At 39.2% G+C, this 17,096-nt stretch overlaps 1 protein-coding gene across 2 annotated transcripts in view; it reads left to right on the forward strand.

The window, feature by feature from the left end:
* The window catches only part of Prkn (parkin RBR E3 ubiquitin protein ligase), a 1,575,591-nt gene that overhangs the window by 1,147,147 nt on the left and 411,348 nt on the right, over positions 1–17,096 (forward strand). The window lies entirely within an intron of this gene.

A 17,096-nucleotide genomic window follows, 5' to 3' on the forward strand; every position in this document is an offset into this window, starting at 1 on the left:
GCCAAATAGGGCCGGGGAGGTAGCTCAGTAGAATAAGCGCCTGCCTGGCAAGCACAGGGTCCTGAGTTCAATCCCTGGTACTGCAAAAATAAATAAATAAATAAAGCCAAATAAAATAATAAAAAAGGTCATGTCATTTTTTTCTAATAGCCAAACATTTAAAAATGCATTCAGTGCAAGGTCCTGAGTTTGATTCTTGGCACCCCTCCCCAACCGAAGACCTATTTTGCTTTCAAATTAATTACATAAGGAATAATATAAGAATAGTAAAACTGCATGTAATTTTCCATCTTATTTGTATAATTGGGAAAGGCACATATAGAAGCATAAATTGAATGATCTTTTGGGGAGAAACTTGCTGATATGTCAAAACTTTTAAAGTATTTATACATTTGGACTACGAATACATTATTAGAAAAGTTGTGTTGGTTGTTCTTCAGAATATTGTTTGTAATTAGAAAAAGTGGATACAACTCTAAGTTTGACCCTTAGTAAATTTTGATGTATTGTTCTGATGAGTAGTCTGCCTTGCCAAAACCGTTTTTTTCTCCAGATATTTATTTATTATTAATGCATGTGTGTAGTACATATTACTTACTTTGCTTGTGAAGAGGAAGAGAGGAAGGGCAGGGATAAGAGGTGAAGCAGAGAATTGGGCTATTCTACGAATTTCACCATCTCCACACAAGGGATGTGAGCCTTACATGGTACAGACATGCACTGAAGTAAAAAGGGAAGGAGGCGAACAGGGAGGGGCTTGGGGGATGGAGGGAAGGGACAGGGAATTTTTAAAAAGGATTAAAATGTGTTGTGTATATGTACCAAAACCTTTCCTGTAGGTAAGTACTTAATTACATGAAATTTAGTAACAAAAATGATCTTGTAAAGCAATCTTTGAATAATGAATCCAATTATGAAAAAACTTATGTACATGAACAAATTAACTTTAGTGTTTTTCTGTGGGCAGCATTCTGAGTGTCTGTATTTTCCTAAATCTATATATGTATACAATGGGGCAGGGCTGGGGGTTTTATTTTATTGTATTGTGTGTGAGTTGTAGATAGGGGCAAATCCTGGCTTCTAGCTCAGGTCAAATCCCACTCAGAAGTTTGAGACCCCTCACTGCATCCCGACAAGATGAGATGTAAAGGCCAGTTTCCCAGACACAAAGGAAGGGATGATTATTTGGTGCTTTGAAGAGATTCCCTCTCTGCCATTTGCAGTGGGGAAACGAAAAGAACATCCCAACTAAGAGCTTTTGAGGCCCTTTCCTAATCCCCTTTTTAATAAAACTTCTCATTTCATCCATAGCCAAAGTCTGGGGACAAAGCAGTTCCACTTAATATGTCAAAGCTGAACTTCTTATGAAACTGCTGCTGCCTGTGTAGCAGAATTACGTCTGAGGCTAGTGGCTTTTAAGTGTATTAACTTTTTGATGATCACTGTGCAAAGGTATCACCATTCCCCAGGGAAGAAGCAGCGCCCCACTCTGACAATAGCAGGTTATGGTGGATGGCATGGCCAAGACCACCATACAGGCAGACACAGCCCCTGACAGGGCCATCAGAGCCCAGCGGTAGGGGACAAGGTCCATTTGTGTTCTAGTACTGTGAGACTACGTGCAAGACGAGGTTTAGAAACCTTAATTTGTTTCTCTTTTCTCTTACTATCTTACGAGAAGTAAACAATCACTGTTGGGCTTTAGAGTCTTTATGCACTCTGTGTAAAGTTAATACCCACAGTTTTAAATAAGGGAGATGGTCAATGGTCAGACATTGACACTAAAAAAATGGAAAAGACGCTATGGGCAGTGCTGTCACTGCCCTGCTAGAGAACCCTATTTATGTTCTTTCCTATATTCCAAATGCATTACAAAAGGTAAATTAGCAAAAGCTACTGACATTCTCCTACTCTTTAGAGTCTAACAAATCCACTGTTAGATTTTATAAGTGAATCAGTCATATTTTATGCTTTAGTTGAATATGAAATCACATTTACTTTCATCTTTTTTGCATTAAATATAACATTAATATTTTATATTTTATAAAATGAGAAACTTTACCAAACTTGAAGGATCTGTGGCCATGGATGAAATATTATTTAGATCATACTAAATGTGATTGTCCAGCCATTAGAAAAAATTATTCATAATATTCCTTTCAAAAAATAAATCCAACTGGTGGGCAAAAACTTCAGTTAAAAGTAATGAGCTTACATTATGGATAGGAACAGTAACATAGAGTGCAACTCATACTTCTGAAAGGACAAACATCTGCTAATATTCCTTGATTTAGTCCTTTGGAATGCAATTGTTTAAGGACACCATTACTATGCCAAGGTCAGGATTTCTTAATTTGCAGATGAAATTGTGATATATCAAGAATTGAAAGGAAAAATAAAGAAAAGCTTTTAAAAGTACCTAGTACCTTTGTGCCATGCCAGCCCTGCCCCCGGGGGCACAATGAGAGGACAACAAAGACTGGGCATGGTGGCACATGCCTGTAAACCCAGTGCTTGGGAGGTTTAAAACAGGAGAATCACTATGAGTCTGATCAACACAGTAAGGCGCAATAGACCCTCTAGAACCTGTACTGAATACATTTTAAAAAATGAATATAGTAGCTTTGTACAGAGTTTTCTGTTTTGAAAACAAAAGGCATTGTAGTTGATGAAAGATGTTTTTCTTAAGTACCATAGATTAGAAAACTACAATTCTAGGGGCCGGGGAGATGGCTCACTGGAATAAGTGTTTCCCTGGCAAGCACAAGGGTCTGAGTTTAATCCCCGGTTCCACCAAAAAAAAAAAAAAAAAGAAAAGAAAACAAGTCTAAACATAGACTTATTTTCAATAAGTCTGTATTGAATTCAAGTACATACAATATATTTTAATACATACAATATTTACTTTGGATATTATTGATTATGACAGTTTCACATTATCTAATTGCTTTAGACCCTCTTCTCAGCTGACTCCCAGGTTTACCCTGTGCCACGGCTGTGATTGCCTTGTGTCCATCTCTTCCCTCTGACCTGTCCCCTCCTGCGACTTCCTAACCACTGGGGCAGGTGCCTCTGGCAGCTCTTCAAAATCAGACTGCAGTTCCAGCACACAGTGGTTACCAGCATGGAGTCTGGGTTCAGACTGCACACACTCCAATTTCTTACTACTTTCTATAAAATACAGGCATGGCAGTTACCTGGTAGGGCTGCTATGAAATATCGCCCATTAAGAACTTCACTTAGTGCCTACCTGGTGGTTGATTATGTCCTAATGGACACTGCTACTATTTTTAATGGTTGTATTTTTAAATTTTTTGCTGTTAGTATTGTTAATACATTAAGGTATAACAACTTTCTAGGTTTGCAATTATAAATATATTTCAGCTATAATTATTTTTCTGACTTTGCAATGGACTCTGGTAGTTTACTATTAATATTTTTGAATCTAATAAGAGCAGGAAGCAGAACCAAGAAAAACTGGAGCAAGCCTCAGAGTCAAAACTTAAATCAGAAAGATGGCAGAGAGCAGAGCTGCTGGCTGGAGAAGTGGGCTATATCGGCACACAGAGCTTATTGTGTCCCCAGGTCCCCACTGCCTTTGAACCCTCACCCTCCATTAGGGGGGGCAACACACAGCACCATGTTAGTTTCTTTTATCTTAATTAGGAAATGCATGAATTACATGATAGAGAACACATTAGAAGAGGTACAGGCAAAAATAATAGACTTTAATTTAAATTCACTGTATTTCTGATTTTTAAATATTCATAGGTGACCTAAATTAAATCATGCTGTCTAGGATTAAACATGATGTCTGGCTTTGGGCACATGCTTGAAAGCAATCTTGCACAGTGCAAAGCTTTGGTATTTTGGCAGAATCACTCAGCAGTTATGACGGAGATCTCACGCCTCAAATAGTGAGATTCTTATGAGCTGAAACTGCAGAACTCATTGGCTAACCTGGACTGGATGGCGAGGGGACAGGGGACACTCACCCCTTTCCTCTCGCCTCCTCTCATCCCTCTCCAGGCGTTTCACTTCTTTAACACTTGAGAACATTTCTTTTTATCTTCATTAGTAAAAACTATCAATCTAGTAAGGTCTTTCAGGAGAGACTTGAGAATGTTAGCAACGCGTAGTATCTGCTGAGGACATTATGAGTGGGGCCTCTTTTTTTCTCTGTATGTTATCTTTATATCCTAATTTTTCTTCAGTGATCACTTAGAACATGAGCAATTAACACAACAAGCAAATAAACAGACTTGTAATAAGCAATATTATGAGGCTTGTTGATAACAGCGTCAGGTACAAGTGAAGAGATTCAGTGCAATCGCTGCTTTTGAAAAGTTGCCGCCACCTTGCGAGATGGTGCTGATGTCCCCAGCTGTGCCTTGGTTTCCAGACTCAGATGAAGCGCTAGAGTAAACATCCCCTCTCTGTCTGCTGAAACATGAAGCTCCTGAGAGACTTTCTCTTAAGTCACTGAATATGAAAGAGACGGAAAAGTATGCCAAGCCATCACCCCTACATCACCATTCAGGAAGAGTAACGCATGAAGTATTTATGGCCTGTTGCCTTTGGCTGCCGGCAGTCAGAGTGAACATTTACCATTTAGCATTTGCCTTTGGGATTGGCTTTCCTGGTGGGCACCTGCTAAGAGGCAGCCCCAACCACTGTGATGGGCGCCTGGGGCTCCGTGTAGGAACTGACTCTCAGAGGACCATGCCTTTTTCCAGTGCAGACCTGGCCACCAAGAACTAGAAGGACTCATTTAATTTTTTTTTTCACTGACCTTTTCTCTTTTTCATTCTCAAGGCACCATCTTTCATGTATGCAAAGAATGTGTGGTCATTGTCTCTTCTATATACACCGTGATATGGTATAAGGAGGTAGACCCCACATCCTCCTCTTTGGGGCTCACAGTCTCAACAGGGAAAAGAAGTTTCATGGGATTGTTAGGCAGTGCAGGGTGATGGTTAGAATCTGTCTCCACGCTGATGCAGTTGCCTCATATACCCAGGCCTGAGGACCTCTGCTGGGTGCTAAGGGTATTCTCTGATGAATATAGTGAAGTCATTCTTCTCAGAAGATGATATTTTGATAGGTTTCAAACCTTTCTTTTATTTAAGAAAGTAGTCTTTTCAAATCCAAGAGTAAAAACTGGGAAGTTAAAAATGTCTTTGTGAGAAACATGTGTTCTTACCTTTAAAGTAGAGCCCAAGTTACTCATGAATTTAAAGTCTTTGCAAAGTTGCTCCATCGTACTCAGTGACATTCAGTGGCCTGTACTGGCCAGTTGTATCCTTCTGCACCTCCCTATGCATCAGATTGCACCTGACTTCTCAGTGTCCTCTACACCATTATGCATGCAGGATGCCCCTGAGGTCCCAGCAGGGCCTTGTCCCTGAGACATCTGTGGGAACTTCACAAAGAGTTTCTCTGTGTCTCTTGCAGGGTTAGCATGTGCATTACAAAGCATTATTCAAATAGTAAACTGTTATCACTAATGCGAATACTAACACTGATATGCCAACAAGAAGATAGAGGGACAGGAATCAACCCTCATGTCTGAATCTCTGGACGCTGAAGACATTCCCATCCACCTGCCGCCTGATGTTTCTGTTACTATACCTTCGCCTGTTAGAACTGTCAGGGCCCAATGGGATACAGAACTGCCCTCAGCCTTGGTCATTTCTGCTAGTGATTCTCATGTAGGTCTGGCCTGTGTTTGCTTCCTGTTGCCCTTTTGCATTTACCTGATGCAAGATCCCCAAGTGCTGGGCCCTTGCCAAAGAAGGCTGCATTATGTGCTTACCACCCAGAGACTCAGACAAATGTCAGTGGGGTGAATAACTGGCCTTCAGCTGGTGCTAGACAGCTCTGCCTCAGTGTGATCCTCCTTTAAGCCTGGCACTTGCAGTCCCTTACTTATTGTGGATGACTTGACTTCTGATTCTTCACCTTTATGCAGGTGTGAAACAGAGGAACACTCCAGAGAAACCATGCTTCAGATACTGAATTTGAGTGTTTCCCTGAGTTGATGATATACCTCATGTACCTCTCCATGCTGGGCAGTGGCAACAAGCCACAGACCTACCAGCCCTGTGGTCAGAGAAGAAACAACCCTTGTTGTCTAGTGTAGCTGAGCCAGGATGTCCTGAGTGTTAACTGTGTTACAGTGGCTGCTTCATCAGGACGTTACCCCATCATTTAGAAGGAGCACTTGCCCTGGGCTCATCTTAGCTTTCCCTAGCTCAGGAACCCAAGGCCGTTCCCTTCCACTACTAGTTTCTAAGATCAAGGTCTTCACCTGGCTGCTGAGATCTTGCATCAGACTCCCTTGCTCTGGCCCCCACCGTGCAGGCACTGCTGTCTGGATTATCTCTGTACACTTTTGCTTTGTCATTGTCAATACATTTCCATATAATTGCTCTCAAGCATTTTCTGCTCAGCCAGAGCAAAAAGACTATGTGGTCTGTATATTTGGTTCTTCCCTTCTTGAAAACTCTTGCCCATGAAATCCCCTATGCACAGTAGGTGTTCAAGAAATGCTTGTTGACAGATGGGCTTAGGCATAGTATTTAGGTTTATTTATTTGTTTGGGGAAAAGAAGCTACAGGGATCAGACTCAAGGAGTATTTTTTGTTCATAGTCCAGCCATGATTTTTAAGCTACCGGTAGCAAATTGCAACCCACACACAAGGAAAAAGAATTTCTGTACATTTATGGAGGAAAAAAGAAAAGCACTACTGCTTTTTATGCCGCCCAGCTGTATTTCATGCAAGTGGCATGTTGGAAATAAAGGGAAATAGCAGAGTCCCAGAAAGCACCTGTATTTCTTGCCCATTTCTGAATTCTTTATCAGCATAACACGTGGTGATAGAATATTATCCAGCAGCAGTTGTACAAACTGAGTGTCAGAAATAAGTCTGCCAGCACCATGACATTCATTGACCAGGGATCCTCAGGGCTTTGTATTGGACCTCAACCTAGACATTATGCCTCTCAGAGGACCTCTGGAGTGGAGCATATTAGATGATCTCCACCACTGCAAGACAGCTAGATCTCTAAGCTCTTCACAAAGAACTTGTTCAAGTGCCCATGGCAGCTAAGGGCCATGGCTCAGGCTTGTAATCCTAGAACTTTCAAGAAGGATGAGGCAGGAAGATCTCAAGTTCAAGCTCAGCTGAGCAGTTTTGTGACTAGTCTTAAAAAAAAAAAAAAAAAAAAAGGTGGTTATTAGGTAGGGTTAGGTAGCTCAGTGAGAAGGCCCTTGTACTAGGGAAAGAAAGCAAAACATGACTGGGCCCCTCCTCAGTTTCTGATGATTAGGGTGGCCTTTGTAAATTGTGTTTCTAGCAAATTCCTATGTGATGTTAATGCTACTGGTCCAAGGTCTCACTTTGACAACCATTTCTCACTGGGGTTTCTGGCACCACAGGCCAGTTTGCGGGCCCTGTGAGACTTCCTGCCCTTTTGCTCCATATCCAATCTCTGTGACGGGTCCACAGACACAGTTCTGTCAGTCCCAGGTGGCTATAGGAGATGAATCAGTCAGATGAGATCTAACTAAGCAGCAGCCAGCTCAACCTCATGGAAAACAGGGTTCAGGCAATAGTCAAGTCTCTTTTCAGTACCCTTTTAAAAATAAGAATCATGTCAATTCTTGTTTGTTGCTAGCCAGTTTGCCTTCATCTGTAAAAACTTGTAGGACACCCTTTTCTCTTCTCTTTTCTCTTTTTGCTTTAGTAATGGGAATTGAACTCAGAGTCTTTACACTGACCTAGATCCCCTTAAAAATTTTCTTTTTCTTGGAGCCAGGATCTCACTAAGTTGCTAAATTACCCAGGCTGGACTCATATTTATGATCCTCCTGTCTCAGCCTCTCACAGTGCTAGGATCACAGGTTTGTACCAACACACACCATAGAACTATCATTACTTACCAAATCTCTCCTATACTCAATGACAAATGTATTATTAATAATAAAATAATGTATTTATTGAATAAAAATGTTAAGATACAGATAGAAGGTAAGAGAACCAAGAAATTCCCATAACCTCACCATCAATAAAAGGTCACTTCTAACATTTTGAGATATCTCTGGTCATCTCTGCAATTAGGAAAACAATGGTATTGCTTCTCTTCAGTCTTCTTGTCCTGTAATTCTCTGATTTGAGTCTCCTTTGCCCTTTGTTATCTCCTGGTTGATTCTGTTTTACCCTAGGTAGCTTCCTAATTTCAGTGAATGATAGGTCATGGAGCTTCTTTAACACCAAAAATGCAAAACTGCATCAAACTCTAGTGTATGTGTTCTCCTAACAGGTGTCCAGGAATATGGACTGAGGAGATAAGCAGCCACTGGAAGTGGGCATTGACATCTTTGGCTGAAAAAAAAAAATTTGGATGAATTTTAGCCCAGAAATGCTATCCTCTCTGGTTATCTAAGGTACTTAGTAAGGAAATCAAAAGAATAATGTTGAATGACAATGATGTCATATTCAAAAGATGAGCGGGCCCTTGTACATTTACTTTGGGGTTTTATCAGTCCTGAAGAAGTGAACATCGGGGTTTGAAACACTAATACGTGTCCTTGAGTTTGCAACCAAAAGCCAACCAGGTGAACATCAGCATGAGGGATCCCAGTCTTTGTTCCTTTGTGAGCACCGACCTGTCTAGGGCTCATTTCGGGGACTCCTCTTCAGCCTAAAGGTCAATGAGAAAGTCATCTTTATTTTTTTCTTTCCAATTGTGGCAGTTAATGTTGATACTGTCAACTTGATTGACTCGGGAGCCACCGAGGTGAAGGGTAGAACACACTTCTGGGCATGACTGGGTGGGACATAGAGACGTAACTTGGAAGACTATATTTGTTCCTTCTCTCATTCTTTCCAAGTTTTGCATCCCAGCCACAATGAACTAAGTCACTTTGCCTCACCATACCCTTCTGCCTTTGAAGCCTCTTGACTTTGAGCTGAATCTCTTGAGTCCTCTCTTCCCTTGAATTGTGGATGTTGAGTATTTTGTCCCAGCAGCAAGAAAGATAATACACAAGGGTTTAGAGGTTTAAATCACCTGGGTTTTTAAAAGATGTAAAAAATACAATGGAGTATTACTCAACTATAAAGAAAAATAAACTTGCATCCTTCATATATAAGTGGATACAACCTGAAGATATACTCATAAGTGAAATAAACCAGACACACATATGTAAATGTCATATTGTCTCCCTAGTGTAAGAACTCAAAAGAAAAAAGAAAAACTGAAAGTCATAACACAGTTAAATGGAAAGCGAGAACTTAAGGATTAAACGAGAGAGAAAGGAAAAAAGTTAGGAAATATGGCAGGGGCAGAGCCATACATTTATATAGACAAGATGGTTAAGAAGATGGTCCTAAGAATCTCCATCAAGTTTTTGAAAGTAGCAGTTAATAGGTAAAATTCTCATCCTGACTAACTCTATATGCTGATATCTGTGAACTAAGCAACTACACTAAGGATGCAATGTGTAACACTAAAACCATGCTTGAAATGCTTATCATTTTGATCTTCTTAAAAATAAACTATATTATTACTTCCTGTCAATCTGTGCTGCTGTCATAAAACTCTTTAGATAGAAACAGAAACTTGTTTTCTTGCACGTCTGAGGCTGGAAAGTCAGAGATGAAGATGCTGGCACCAGTGCACTCTAAGGGCTGCTCTCTACTTCCAAGATGGCACTTGGGTCGTCCTCATGTGAAGAGGTGTAAGGGCAAGAGAGCCAAAGCCACCTTTTGTATACAGACCTTTATCCCATCCTCACGGACTCTAGCCCTCCTCATAATACTGCCATGTTGACCACACCTAACTCTTTTTTTTTTTTTTCTTTTTAAAGAAAGCACTTTTCAGCACCAGGATGTTCTTGTATCCAAGTGTCCGGTGATGATGGCTGGTGCTTGTTTTCTTCATCTTTCCTGGGTATCTGTGGGTTGTCATGCAGTTACTGGCCTCCTGTCACCAATTACAGACAGCTGGAGCTTCCATTTAAGAGTAACATCAATGTGATCGCATGAGTGTGAGAAGGATTGTGATGGCAGGCCAGGTCCTGAGAGGGATGGCTGAGAAAATATGTCAGTGTGGTCTAAAAAGATGCTGTGGTTTAACATGAGATGTAAATAATCCTTGTCCAAGGTTTCTGTCATACAGCTCCAAAAGCTCCTGGAGTTTCCAGACTAAAAGAAGCAGCTTTATTACTTTTAGTGAGCCCCTCTTATGATTCCCAAGTTTATGCATATGTGTGACTTAAGTGAGGCCACTAACTACCCTCAGGAGGAGGCTGATAGAGACCAAGTGATTAGTGGATTGCAGGACTGGAAAATTGAACCCCACCAATTTCAATTTTAGTAGAGTAGGATGCCTGGTAATCTGTGTTATGAAACTCTTCTGTAGAGTTCTGGGCTGTTGCACACATGGAGGAACTGGGAGGGTAGCACCTTCAGAGGGCAGAAACTCAGGCTGGACTTGAACATGAGATTCTCCTGCTTCACCCTTCTTGGAAGTTCTAGATTACAGGCCTGAGCCATGGCCCCTAGTTGCCATGTGAAGAGTTTAGAGATCCAGCTGTCTTGCAGGGGTGGAGACCACCTAATAAAGTCCACTCCAGATGTCCTCTAAGATCATAATATCTGGGTTCAGGTCAGAGGCAAAGCTGGGTAGTCAAAGTTGGCTTTGGTCTGGTAGCTGATTTGCCTGGCACAGTGACAGAGGGAGGAAACTGTCTAGAGCTGAGATAGAAGACTGATAACCAAATCATTCTTAGCTCATTTACATTTTGATAGGACAGTGAATGACATCACACATGCATGCACGTACATACACATATGCACATACACCTGCACATGTAAACACACACTCCACAATTTTATTATTGGCCCAATGCTGAGTATAGCAAGAATAAAAAGCAAAGAGTCATATCTATTGCTATAGTTTACCTAATTTTTTATGTTTAATCTGTTTTTAGAGATGGAGCAAATGAATAAATGGCAAAATCTCATGGGGTATTATTTCCTGTCTTTTCTGCATGTTCTCTTTTCTTTTTTTTAGTCACTGTAATGCTTGTCATCTTTTTATATAAAGTGTATGCAAGCACCAGTATTCTGAACCAGGCTATACTTTGTCATGAGAGCCATTTAATCAGGAGTCCACCCCAAAAGCTAATTGAAACCTAATAATCTCCATGAAGTATTGGCTGTTTAGTAAGTACATTTTTCTTGGGTGGAATAACTTTTACAATATTTTTGCCTTTCTATAAAAGTATTTACATTATGCTTTATCCCAAAGAGATGTAGGATATCATGGTAACTTAGGTAATTTTCATTTCTGGGGCAATTTTTATTCATTCCATTTGATCAAATATGTTGCATTCAAGAATCCTACTAAAAGGCTTAAAGCTTAATTCATAGAAAGCCTGAAATTATTTCAGCATAATATTTGAAATTCAATGGAGAAAGCAAGTTAAATACCATAAATTAAAAGCAATAATAGATGACTTGTTTAGAATCTGACAAATTTTGTTGTCTTTGCCTTATTCAGTCTTTCTTTCTTTCTTTCTTTCTTTCTTTCTTTCTTTCTTTCTTTCTTTCTTTCTTTCTTTCCTTCTTTCCTTCTTTCCTTCTTTCATTGTATTTAGGACCGGGTCTACAGGTCTACAGTCCTGTTTTCAACCTCCCAAGCACTGGGACGCTGGGATTACAGGCACGCGCCAGCATGCCCAGTCTCAGTCCCCTTCTCAGCGTGCCCCGGGGACATGGCCGGCACTGCATGCTGTGGATCAAACCGGCTGCTGGGCTCTGCCTAAGCAGGAGCTTAGCTATTAAGCTGGCCCTTATTAATTAATATTGATTAAGCTAAGTTTATACCGTAGTGGTCTATCCTATCCTATGTAACTATAGCGCTTGCCTGTGCTTGGTACAAAGGTTCGAACTTTACCACTAAAGCTTGGTTTAGCATTGAAGGCTCCCCTATGAGTATCTGTGCAGATCTCCGTGCTCAACAGCTCGGGTGCTCTGAGCATGCCGCGATGAGCTTATATCCACTATGCCTCTGAGACTCAGCTCCGTGCACAGTCACTTGAAAGCAGTAGATGACGATAAATTCATTTTAAAGCAGAAATAAAAATATTTGTCAACAAGTTGAGTGCCAACTATTTTAGTTTAAAATAATTAAAATCATACTTCACTTAACTGTAAACCTAATCCTAACCCTAAACCCAAACCTTAATTTATGTATACGGTTGATGTTATCTTTTGTAAGAGTATTTTGGATTACAATTTTATTTCTAAAGCAAATGACTGGTTCTTTCATTCTTTAATCAGTGCTTCCTTATATCTTCCTCAGTCTTTAAAATTGAGATGCCAAGCAAGATAGCTACTAGTCATTTAACTATTTAAACCTACATGTTAATTAATTTAAATCAGTTTAAATTTAAAATATACATCTCAAATATTCAGTAACCATATGTGGCTTGTGTCTGGACAGCACAGATGTGCAACATTTCATATTGATAAAAGTTCTTTACTAAAACAAAATACTGCAGAGTGAGTCATTTACAATGAACATAAATTTATTTGGCTCACAGTCCTGCAGACCTAGAAGTCTCAAAGCATGGCAACAGCATCTGGACTTCCTGAAAAATCAAAACAAATAAAGTAATTCCAAAATACAGTGCCGGAACAAATATAAGATAGATGTTCCCATTCAAAAAGTAGCAATAGATTAAAACAACTAGAGTAACTGACTCCTGTGCCATCTCCTGGGGACACTGGTTGGACACTGCGTGCTGGAGGCAGTCCCATCTCTATAGGTTTTCTGGGCTTAGTTCACTGAGAAGGTATTGTTTGAAGTTTTATCCCTGCAGTTTTTTCAAATTGCTTTTGTACTGAGGAACATGGCACTGGGCTACAGGGAGCAGACCTCAGAGGCAGCCCTATGTGGTGATCTCTGAGCTCCAAAGATGCTCTCTGGAAACTTGGCCCTTAGTTCCTGTCTGGCCTCAGAGATCCCTGTGATGCCTTTTGCGTCATTCCTCCACTGTTTTGGTGAATAGAACCCAGCTTCTTTCCATCCGAATGGATCTCTTCAACAAATAATTGTTTGGCTACCACCTTAGTATTCTCCTGTAAATGTACTTTTTAAATTCTTTACATAGTTAGGCTGTTTTCCAAATCTTTTCAATTTGATTTCCCCTAAATTATTAAATCATTTCTCATTGTTGCCCCCTTTGCTCCAAGGATCCCAATAAGTCATACATCTGGGTGTGGTGGTGCAGGCCTGTAATCTCCACACTCTAGGAGACTGAGGCAGGATGATGGCAAAGTCCAACCCAGCCTGGACAATTTAGCAACTTATTAATGATTAATGACTTAGCAAGATCCTCTCAAAAATTTAAAAAGTCAAATAAAAAGAAATTTAAAAAGTCAAATAAAAAGATCTGGGTATTTATTTCAATGTGATGAAGGACCTGAGTTCAACCCCACTACCAAGAACTAAAAGAAAAGAACAAAAGAAGCAATCCAATGCTTTGCCAGGTATTACCTCTTCCAGATATCCTGCTTCTTAAATCCTATCTACCGTTAAGTCCTATGGAGTGGGCATAGTTCAGCCAAATTCTTTGCCTGTGTATAACATGGATGGGCTGTACTCCAGTGTCCATTAGAATAACTTTCACAATCCACATTCCTACCAACATTCTAATCACAATCACTTAAGTCATCTCTAAGAAGATTCAGGCTCCTCTAGTTCTTATTTTCTTCTGGGCCTCACAAAGACTTTACTTAGTGCTGTTCATTGTAATCTGGGTGTTTTCTAGCCTACTATTTGAAACCCTTTCATCCTCTTCCTATTACCCAAGTTCAATGCTGCTTTCATATTTACAGATATTCATTATAGTAACAGCTCCACCTCTGGTGTTACTTTTCTTTCTTAATCCATTTCCTGCTGCTTTAGCAGAACACCACAGACTGGGTGGTTTTAAAGAACAAAGATTTATTTCTATGATTTTATGGGCTGGCAAACTCAAGGCTTACTGTATTATCTCATGGAAGAATGGAAAAAAAGAAAGAGAGAGAGCAAGAGAATGAACTCACAGCCTCAGTTTCTTTTATAAGCAGCATGAATTCCTTTGTGAATATGGAGCGCTTACAACCTACACACATTTCACTAGACCCTGCCTCCCAACACTGCTGTATTGGGGATGCAGGTTCCAACACATAAATTTTGGGAGCACATCCAACTAGAGACAGAAAACATTCATTACACTGCTCACTGTCTTGATGATAGAGACTGGACTTCCTTCATTTGGGATTTCCAAGCTTCCAGTGCTTCAATTGATTTTCCTATTAGAGAACCACTATATGAAGCTATGTGGCTCTAGAGACTGACTTTACCCCATGCAGGATCCTTGGGCAAGTCATTGCTCAGAGGTTTAATCTTTCTCATAAAATCATTTTAATTATTAAATGAGACAATTCATTATATAATCTAAAACAGAGAAAGGTCTATGCACAGTAGGCTTTGCTGTTGTACATAATTTTCTTGAAGACCTAGTAAGTACTTGTCATAAGACTGGATAAGTGAATGATGTTCTCAGTGTCTCATATCTAAATCCAGAAGGATTTTCCCATACAAAGAGAATCTTCCAATTCCTATATTTTTAAGTCAACCACACCCAAAAACTTTAGAGAAAAAAAAAAGTGACTAGGACAAAGATAAAATGAAAAAGGAAAGCATAGTATTTTAGATACCTAATTCATTGTCAAGTTATACAATCCCTAGAACAAAAATCAAGAAAACACTAGAGTTGAAATTGTAAAACAAATGTCCTCTAAAGTCTGCCATCAGGTAGTCATTTTTAAGGTAACTTTTTTTAAATTCAGAAGTTTCTAAAAGCATAATTTATGTGTGATCTGTACACAATTATATATTCGTTTCTATCACTAAACATTCCAATTATAATTTTTCTGTATTAGGAAGAATCATGTTCATAGCTAGAAACAAGCACTTTTTATTGCCAATGCCCAGCATAATCCTAGACATTTTAAAATACTGTATCATTGAATGAAGGCAAAATATTACAAAAATAAGACACAGAATAGTTACATAATAATTTTCTTATAATTGATATTTAGATTATTTTTAAAGTTTCAGAGAATGGCTTTATTTTAAATGAAATTTTCTGATCTGTACATGATATTGTAAATAGCCAATGGAATTTTCCTCCTTCTTTGTGACTTTAAATCCACTTTAGAAGCTCCCTGGCTTTTGTTAAACAAAGCTGCTGAAAGTCACAAAAATATAGATTCTTTTGTCACATGGCACAATAATTAGATGACTGAATTTGAGGGAACAAGTTCATTAAAATCTAAAACTATTTAGAAATATATAGTTTAAGCCTAGCAAATATAAAGTATCTCAATTCCAACTAACATTTCAATAATACTACTAAGATCAGTGAGCTTTTTATGCTAATTAAATTACTGCTGTTCAAAGTGTGACATTTAAAAACACCTGCTTAGTGTATTTGTTATGTTGAAAATGTAAAAATAACACTTTGATGTAGAGCCATCCGTATGCCTGCGTATCCATATGGTATTATAAATTTTGAAAAGGATTATATTCCTATTGGTGAGAGAAATCTTTTATTAACTCTCGAAGGACCACTTATTTAGAGATGATTGTTCTTTTGCTTCACTATCCTGACATTTCCTTGATGTACCATTATGATATATACTACTGATTGTAGCAACAATTACCCACTCAGAATTAATCTCCATTTTTGTCTTATAGCCTCACAGATTTATTAAACTGAACCACCTTCCATTTCATTGCTAACATTAAAAATATGTAAATGATAAGTAACCACTTTCCTAAGGATTATTTTTAAGTACATGGAATAATATTACACTGGAAATTAACCATAATATTAAAATTAATACTTTTTATACTTAAACTATTACTATTGCTTTGTAGCAACCAAATGCATGGATAAGACTAACAAGGAAACATGAGAAGTTAAAAAGTTTCTTGAAATATATGACAATCATGATGAGAATAATAGAAATTTATATATTTTTTCAACATTGCTTTTCTAAAAATATCACTTTTTTATCTTTCCTAATTATTGTAAAATGACTTTTTAATGGATGTTTTAATATCTTTTTTTAAAGAATAAGAATTAAATAACTAAGGTGAGTTACCTGAAATAGTACATAAGTTAGAATGTTCTTTGCTTTCCTCGAGTGTGGTGAACCTTACATATTTTCATATATCAATTCCGTACTGTTACTTTTCTAATTGCTGAAACAAAATGCCTGACACCCACAAGTTAAAAAGGGAAAGCTTCAGGTCATGGTTTGTAGCAGTTTCAATCCATAGACAGATATCTCCAAAGCAGGGAGGCATGGCAGAAGAGAAACACTTCTGATGTGGCAGGCAGGAAGTCAGCAAGCAGCAGCCTGCCTGCCTTCATTCCCTTTTTATTCCATGTAGACTGAAAGCCTGTGTGTTGGTGTCACTCACACTGGGGTGAGTCTTCCATCTTCAGTCACACTCCGAGATATCTCAATCCAGTTAGGGTACTAATCTAGTTATCTCACACCATAACTGAATATCACACACCCATGACCCAATGTCCTTGAAAAAGCCTCACTTATAAGCAAAAAGCTCCATCTATGAAAGCATTGGAGGAGGAATCTAGACACAAGCAATAACACTCCCTATGTGCCTGTGAAGTCCTAGAAGAGATGACTAAGCCACTACTGCTGCTGTGGTACAGCAGATGAAAGCCAAACAGACTTAGCAGCATTTCTGAGTGTTTGGGCAAGAGAGAGCTCAGACCTGGGTTCAATCCCCGTACCCCATGCTGTGCCAGTCCAGCCCCAGTTGCTCCTAGCTGGCCACTGAAACTGAGTGTGGTGGCACATGCCTGTAATCCTAGTGCAGAGGAGGCTGAAACAGGAGGATCACTATGAGTCCGCTCTTCATAGCAAGATCCAGCACCAAATACACACAGAGAGAGAGAGAGAGAGAGAGAGAGAGAGAGAGAGAGAGAGAGAGAGAGA

The sequence above is a fragment of the Octodon degus genome, unplaced genomic scaffold (genome assembly GCF_000260255.1).
Source record: "Octodon degus isolate 3935 unplaced genomic scaffold, OctDeg1.0 scaffold00112, whole genome shotgun sequence".
In the NCBI taxonomy this organism is placed as follows: Eukaryota; Metazoa; Chordata; class Mammalia; order Rodentia; family Octodontidae; genus Octodon; species Octodon degus.